At 42.0% G+C, this 8,924-nt stretch overlaps 1 pseudogene; it reads left to right on the forward strand.

Annotated features, from left to right (window-relative positions):
- Positions 1-612: 612 nt before the first annotated feature.
- On the forward strand, positions 613-2,254 carry LOC118839559 (annotated as a pseudogene).
- Positions 2,255-8,924: the final 6,670 nt, after the last annotated feature.

Here is an 8,924-nt window from a genome sequence, read left to right on the forward strand (position 1 = left end):
GTTAGGAGACATCCTGTTTTCCAGAGTTAAGGTCCAGCAAGCAAGCTGTGCCCTGAGCTTGGCATAACAACAGCACTCACCCTCTGCATGATCTCAGACACAGCAAAATCCTAGAATTGTTTCACACCAGCATCAGGTGGGTCCCTGAGCTTGGACAAGTGCCGTGTTGGGGTCATGAAGCCCTGCTGTGAATCAAATTTGTCTCACTGCTGCTGTTACCCCTCATTGTCAGGGCTACGGCTCACTGCCTAGCCACCAGTACAGGTATTGAGATTTGCCCACACTAAAGTGGGTCTCCTTGGTATCAGAGCAGGCCCCGGCACATGTATCTAGTTTCCTTCCCCCAACAGAATAAAGAAAGCTTTTTGCTCATGACCACGGTTAATTATTTGGTTTTATTTTATTTTTCAGAGTTAATTGTGGTTGTGGTAGCCTGTGTGAGCTGTTTGGTATTTTCAGAATTAATACGGTGCAGGAGGGAGGGCGGCCGCGTGTGGGGAGTATGTGCATGTTGGGGGCAGGGAGGGCCTGAGGGCGAGCGCCTCAGGGAGAAGCGGGAGCCTCACTCCCCCAATTTCTCCCTCTGCGCCCCCGATCTGCCTTTCATTGGGAAGTTCACACTTGTTCAACAAGGGTTTGCCTCTCGTAAAAATTTGAACATGATCCAGGCTTCAGTGGTTGCAGTGGATAAGTTTAAAAGCTTTGATTTAAGAAAATTTAAAGACATGGAAGTAAGGATCCAGCGACAGGACGCTATTCTCCCTGGGAAAGCGTTCGAAAATCGAATTCATGATCCCGGAACTCGAGGTCATAGTAAGAAATGTCAGGCGTCCGACCTCCAGTCGTGAATGGGCCCATGCACCCACGTCCATTGGTAGCGTTACTGGATGGCCGAGATTGCACAGTAGAAATGCCCATTCTGAAAGACGTAGCTACAGCGGCATTTTGGGATGCGGCGACCACACAAGAAATTCACGAAAAGGTACTAAATGAAGCAGTGGGTACTTTGAGGTATCACACTATCACTTTAACACAAGAAGATCTGGAGAAATTCAAAGCTCTTCAAATAATTGTCCGAATTGGCTAGTGGTTTTGATAACGTCGACATCGAGTCTGCTGGGGATTTAGGAATTGCGGTATGTAAATGTGCCAGCTGCGTCACTAGAAGACACTGCGGATTCTACCACGTGCTTTATCCTGAACCTCTATAGACGAACTACCCGGCTCCCCCAGGCATTGCGAGAAGGCACAAGAGTCCGAAGTTGCTTCTGGAGCTGCCGGGATTCAAGGAGAGACCTTGAGTATTATTGGATTAGGTCCTGTTTAGATAGGCAGTTGCACTGCGTGCCAAAGCCTTTGGCTTCGATGTCATTTTCTACGACCCATACCTGTCTGACGGCATTGAACGTGCTCCGGCGCTCCAGAGGGTGAGCACTTTACAGGACGTCCTCTTTCACGGTGACTGTGTGAGCTCGCACTGCGGCTTGAATGGACACGACCATCATCTGATTAATGACCTCACCATTAAGCAGATGAGACAAGGGGCTTCCTTGGTGATCACAGCACGAGGTGGTTTGGTAGAGGAAGAAGCCCTGGCACAGGCCCTGCAGAAAGGGAGGATACAAAGGGCAGCCTTAGATGGACATGAGTCAGAACCATTCAGCTTTATCCAGAGTCCCCTAAAGGATGCACCAAATCTGATCTGCACTCCTCCTGCAGGGTGGTACAGTGAGCAGGCTCCGTTGAGACGCGAGAGGAGGCGACAAGGGAGATCCGGAGAGCCATCACAGGTTGTATGGCAGACAGCCTGAAAAATTGTGTTAATAAAGATCATTTGGGGGGCAGCTAAGTGGCACAGTGAATAGAGCACTGGCCCTGGAGTCAGGAGGACCTGAGTTCAAATCCAGCCTCAAACACTTGACACACTAGCTGTGTGACCTTGGGCAAGTCACTTAACTCCAATTGCCCTGCCTTCCTCCCTCAAAAAAAAAAAAAGATCATTTGACTGCCCCTACACATTGGGCCAATATGGAACCAGCAGTAGTTAATCCAGAGCTTAATGGTGCCACATATAGGTACCCTCCAGGTGTGGTAAATGTGTCTCCAGCTGGCATCCCTGCAGCGGTAGAACGAATAGTCCCCAGCCCCATGTCCGTATCCCACAGGCTCCCCACTGTGACCCATCCTTCCCGAGCTCCTTTGGCCAAACCATCAAATCAGAAGCTGATTTGACCACCCAAGTGACCAGTTGTAGCCTAAGAAAATAGCATTTCCAACATTGGAGCTTTCAACTTTGAAGATGAGGTGGGGAAAAAAATCTGGATTTTTGAATAGAAGCAAAACTATGAACTTACAGGAGACTGATGCGGATGCAAACGGTGCCCTAAGGGCTAAGTTGCCTTTTCCCTGGTTTGTCCTCTAACTTGGAGATGCCTTAAAGTCTCTTGATACAAAGGTGTCCTAAGGGATGAGTTTCTCTCTCCCTGGCCCTAAAGTCTCCTCCCCTTGTCTTGAAATACCACCAAACTTCCCCTTACCCTGGGCCTGGAATTCTTTCTCTCCCCCATCCTGGGTCATAAAAATTTCAGTCTCCCTTATCTTGTGCCATTTGTTGTCCTCTACCTGTGTCTTTATCTTGTAAGACTTATCCTATCCCTAAATCTCCAACCCCCATAAGAAACCCTAAAACCAACCTACAGGCTGTATAGCTTTTTGTCTATATTAGTCTGGTCCCTTCCCTACATCAGTGCCTTTGTTTAGCTCCTTGCTAAATCTCAGGCCCGCTGCTTTTGTGTCAATAAAGCTCCCAATGGCTACATAGAAGGTCTAAGTGAATTCTTTCCCATTTGATGAACCAGCTCTCCCACCTCTGACCTCATCAAGACCATAATTGTTTTAGAAACTGGCCCAATATACAGATATAAAAGGCAAAAGGTATGGGAAGTGAAAAGAAGATTTGGAAAAACTTTTTTTCCTCCATATAAATTGTAGTTTGTCCCCCATCCAGTGCACTGATTCACTGTTTCTGTGTCCTATGGGTTCTTTGTTAAGCAAGAGAAGCTGGTAGTTAATTATATCATGAATGTACTTGTCCGTGTACAGTTTTTAGAACATTAAAAAGTATTTGTTTGCTTAGCTGTCAACAAAAAAGGAAGCACTCAAAAAACCAATTTTGAGATGATTTTTTTTTATATGTTAAAACATGCCCCAAGATGAGGCAGTTGGCAAACTTCGCAGGACAATGAATTTTTCCCTTTTTTCTTTTTATGCCACACAGTGCATTGCTTTTCTACCTGCTTGTCTTATTTTTTAGACTAATTTAGTAAACAAAAGAAAAACCATTTCTTCTGATTTGGGCATGAATTTCCCTTCTTTCCAAATGAAGACAACATTGCAAAAAGATTTTGAGGAAGACAGAGTTTTTGTATAAATGAGCATCGTGCTTTTGGTCACCAGTTAAACTATATATCATTTGTGGTTTGCAAAAAGGCATTAGACTGCTGAAGGGTAGCAGCATTTCTTTGCCTACATTGATTCCTTCCTGGTAATGTGGTAGGCTAGCAATATTTTTGGTTAAAATTATGTTTGTGACTATAGCCATTTGTATGTATTATTTTAAAGAAATAAAAATCCCAGACAAATATTTAAAAAAAAAAAAGAATTAATAGTGCTTGTGATGGGGTTTGGACTGTGGGAGCCCCCTTGAACTCTCCTTGAATCTTCTGATTGGATGAGGCATTTGCCTGAGGCCCTAAGCCTTTCATTATGGCTAAACCCAAATCTCTAGGTTACTCTTAACCTAGACTAGCCCTTCATTGTCTGGCTAGTTTCCACGCTTGATCCTATCAAAGTGCCTATGCCCAAATCTGTTACCCTTAAACTAGCCTAGCCCTACATTGTCTGTTATCTCCAGGTAGCCTTAAACCGTGTCCTACCCTTAATTCCATTCTCTTGGTTCCTGGAGTCTGACTTCATCCCAGTCCCACCAAGCTCCTCCTTAGACTACTCCTCAAGACCCTCCCTAAACCCCTCCTTCCATCACCCCAGGACCACCCTAAATCCCTCCCACAATCTTTCTGTATATAAGTCTCATCTTATCTCCATGAAGGTGCTCAGATTCAGTCTAGCTCAGATCAGATTGAATCTGGCCAGGTAAACAAATGGTGAGATTTCTTAAGACTCTACCCATTATGGTGAATCTGTAATAAACTTTGCTTTTCTTTGGCTGAGAAGGCTTGAGCAGGACCCATCATGCTGGTGTTTCGGGGTCTTGAGCAACCCTAAAAAATATGGTTCCCTGACCTCAACAGTTGTATAACCTCTGTGACTTTTTGGTCATTTGTTTCCAGAGTTGACAAAAGGATAGCTCACTTATTAGAGGAGGGGTGGGAATATATGTTCAGAAATGAAATCTCAAAAAAATTTATAAATTGTATATTTTAATTTATCTGTGTAGGAATTGTATCCGTTTAATAAAATGTGAGCTTCTAGAGGGTAAAGATTGTTCCCTTTTTGTCTTATATATCCTCAGTGCCTACCATAGTACTTTATACATAGTTAGCACTTAATACATACTTCTCAAATTGAATCAGAAGATTTTGTGATGGAGACCTCACATTACAGGATTTTTAATTCCTAGTTCCGTCCTGGTGATTTAAGATAGGTCAGAAGTATCAGGGCAAGTTAGGTGGCACAGTGATCACCAGATCTGAATTCAAATCCTGCCTCAGACACTAACTAGCTATGTGGTCCTGTGCAAGTCACTTAACCCTGTTTGCCTCAGTTTCCTCATCTGTAAAATGAGCTGGAGAAGGAAATAGCAAACTACTCCTATATCTCTGCCAAGAAAACCCAAAATGGGGTCATGAAGAGTTAGACATGACTGAAATGAAACAACAACAAAAATACCAACCTTCAAATAATATTAAATCCATCCTGACATTTAACTAAAAGGCTACTTGACAACGGGCTAAAATTAGTTTGTCGCTTAGGTTCACAGTAGAACTAGTAGGAACCTTTGAGAAATCTAGTACAGAGGTCTGGACAAGCCAAGCAAATTACACAAGATTACAGTTTGTAAGTAGCAGAACCACAATTCAAATCTAAACCTTCTAACTAAATGGAGAGCTCTTTACACTGTGGTTCAAGGGAAATCACACACAATATACATGAGTGTATGTTCATCTATTTTTTGCTAGCATAAGGAACTCTGATGAGGAAATGCCCTCTACTTGCAAATCTGCAACTGTTCTGAAAGTTATCTGAGAACACTCCATGGAACAATAAAAAGTTAATTGACTTGTCCAGGGTCGTTAGAGGACTTGAACCTAAGTTTTTCCGAGGCCAGCTATGCTACACTGCTTCTCTCTCTCCCCCTCCCTCCCTCCTCTCTCTCTCTCTCTCTCTCTCTCTCTCTCTCTCTCTCTCTCCCTCTCTCTCCCTCTCTCTCTCTCTCTCTCTGCCTCTGTCTCTCTGTCTCTCTCTGTCCCTCCCTTCTCTCTCTCTGTCTGTCTCTGTCTCATGTGCACATGCTCCTATACATATTACAAGTGATATATATGTATGTATGTATATGTGAGTGTATGTGTGTGTGAAAATACATCATTCTGAAAACCATTACCACAAGTTTAACAATAATCACCAAGGTGAAGCTAAATATACTAACTGAAAAATCCAGGTGGAGGTGGGGGGATGGGATTGGGTCCCCGAAGTTACCCCAGTGGAAAGTTTTAAAATTCAGTCAGTTTAGTAAGCAGCTCTCTCAGAACAAGGAGCCTGAAAACAATAGCAGTAGGCTGGTGTGTGTGAAGGAATTAGCCACTCCTTCCTCAGTCTGTCAAACAAACCACTTTCTCCTTCAGAGACTTGACCGCCCAGAGGTCTTTTCCTGCCATAGGAATCAAATTTTCCTAAGAGTCACGCTTTTCCTGCTGTTTGACTATCTAGGTTTTGATGCCCTTTTATGGTTGTTTTGATTCGGGTCCTTTGCTCGTTACATTAGAACCTTATGTAACAAACAGGCTCAGACTCTTCCAAGAGGAGCCCCTTCTAAAAAGTACAAAACGTAGACCTGGAAGAAACTTAAAACGTTATGGACAAACATTACAAAGAGTAGTTGGCAAAGGTCACTTGGCCCGCAGCATTGTCTTTGCCCACATTTACTACCTCCCCCACCGTTCCTCATAATACCTACTTCTGGTAGAAAACAAAGATTTCCCCAGGAAACCACATTAAGAGGAACTGAAGAAAAGAGGCCCCCACTGAAATAAATTTCTAATGTAGACCATGCTGACTTTTTGATACCTCCTCCTAGATAGATGAACTTAAACTCATTTTTTTTCTTTTTTCTTTTTGCCAGCTAACCTTCTCTATCCCCTTTTCTCCTGCAGGGTCCCAATTAACTAGCCCTAAATGGATAAGAATTTATCCTATTAATAAAGACCTCCAGAAAAAGGAATATTTGTGTAGCACATTACAGAGTTACAGGCTTCCTAAGACCCAAAGATGGGACAACCAACTCCCAAAATAGTGTCCAAAAGAATAAATAAAACATCTCATTCACAAGAAGACCTAAGACTTAAAATGATATAACCCAGGGCATAAGGAAATGGGCAAAGGAAGGTGGCTTCAGGAATCAGGAAGATTATACCCAGGTTTGAATAAAGGAAGGGGTAAAATTGCTTCTTAGTCTCTGGAGTGGGATGATAGGGAGAAGTCACCAAGACTTCAGCCGGGACAATGGTCAGGCCACAGCAAGAGGAGAAAGGTCCTGCCAGAAGCTTCTCAGGGACTTGGTTTCCCTAAGCTGTTGTTATGGGAGAAATACCTCTTCTATGAATTCATGTGGTAAGTAACTGCTGCCAAAATATATTTACCACAATGCAGAAGTTATAGAGGTTAAAAAAATTAGATTTTATCATTATGTTCCAGAATAGGTTCAGGCCTCAGAGAAAACAATAAATCTGAACCATCGGGATTCTAGCAAGTCCTCTTATAAGCAAAATTACCAAAGTGATAGAAAAATAATTCTTTTACATGTTGCAATTTTGTACATTCCTTTTGGGTCACATAAGTTAAAGAAAAGCCAGATTCATGATAGTATCCTTCCTTCAATGTCATAAAAGTTGAAAAAAATGTAGATAAGCAGAAGCATACTCTTATACATCCCCTAAGGAAACAAACTTCATCAAAGAAATCCCATAGGTAAACTAAGTCAGGTTACACATTAAGCTACATTTAGAGGGTTCGCAAATAGGATAAAAAGATGGAAGATTAACATGTTGCCAATGAGTCAGAGAGAGTTGAGATTCTTACTCAGGCTTTAGATAGGAATATTTAAGGCTTTAAGTAAACTTTTACATCCCACAGGACAGGTTTTGATCAGGTGAGGTTAATATTAACAGGAGACAGGCTTTCAGTTGACTACAAGTTGCAGGCTAGATAAAAAGGAAATAAAAAATTACCATTACACCGACATCACTCTTAGTGATATGTGGGAAAACTGATTCATTCATCACCTCCAGGGCAGCATCTTGATTCAGGTAATTCACATATTTCTGGGAGGCATTAGGGGGCGGGAGGAAGTTGTTGCTGAGCAGCGGCTGATTGGTTTTATATCAGTTATGTCCCATAAAAGGGATGACAAACCTGAGCAAACAGACAGACAGACGGATAGATGATAGATATATGAATAAATAAATATAGATAAATAAATGATGATCTATGAAGTCTCTGAGAGCAGGAATTTTATCTCATCTGAAATGTTTTTCTCCTTCAGACATTTAATCACTACTGAATTGAGTGATTCCTCAGAATTCATATCAGCAACCAAGAGAATGTAAGTTCCTTGAAGGAAGAGACTGTTTCATTTTTTTGCCTTGGTATCTTCCTTCCTCCCTGCCCCCCACCCCCACCCCCAGCACAGTGTCTGGCACATAGTAGATATTTAATAAATATTTGTTGAATTGAATTGAGCTAAATTAAATTTCTAATTACAGACTTTCACAAGAGCTAAACCTACTTACTGCATCTAAAGAGTCTTCTTGTATAATTTTTTATTCTAAAGAAGCCTGGCATCAAGATGTACGCCAATAGTGGGTTTTCTTTTTTTTAACTACTGTAATCCCTTAAGAAAAGCATTACCTTTTACTTAGACTTTTTTTTTTCCTAGCATAGGGTAACAAGAACCCCGTATCAGTCCAGGTGCTGGGACTAGAGATTAACTTTGGGATGTGACCTTTTCTTACTGACTTCAGACCTAGGAACAACCAGGACTTAGTTACATACATGTTCAGCTGCATTTGTAAAATGTTCCCTGTTTGTTCTTTTACTAGCTTTGCCAGGAATTCAGAACTTTCCATTTCCTGCACACTATGGATCCTGTGTTCTTTTGTATTCCCCCAAATAGGAAGTCCTCCTCTAACCCTTTTGCCAAATACATGGAAACATGATTTCATTTTAAAAGCCTGAGATTAATGGGCAGGAAGTGTTATTACAAAAATGAACTGACAAGCCAATAAGTGATACAAATGGCCTGAAAGTTAAGACCATTATTTATGGACCTTATGGGTCATTCAGCTTTACCCAAGGAATGATTTCTAAGAGTTTTAATTATTTTCATCCTGGTCTTCTAACTCCTACACTTTGCCAACACTTATAGTTCTCACTGGTATAGTGAAAACCAAACTTACCTCTTCTCCTGAATACTCTCTCTTCTGAGTTCTTCTCTCTCTTAGTTCTCTTGCCTATCTGACCACCCCTTGTCAGACTTCTTTGCAGGACTGTCGACCACATCATGCGCCTAACTTTAGGCGCACCCCCAACCTCTGTCCTGTGCTCTTTTTTTCTCTCTATACTTGTTTACTTGGTAGCCTCATAAGTTCCCATAGGCTTAATTATAATCTTGATGTAAATGTTTCCCGGTG

This window comes from Trichosurus vulpecula, chromosome 2 (assembly GCF_011100635.1).
Source record: "Trichosurus vulpecula isolate mTriVul1 chromosome 2, mTriVul1.pri, whole genome shotgun sequence".
Lineage (NCBI taxonomy): Eukaryota > Metazoa > Chordata > Mammalia > Diprotodontia > Phalangeridae > Trichosurus > Trichosurus vulpecula.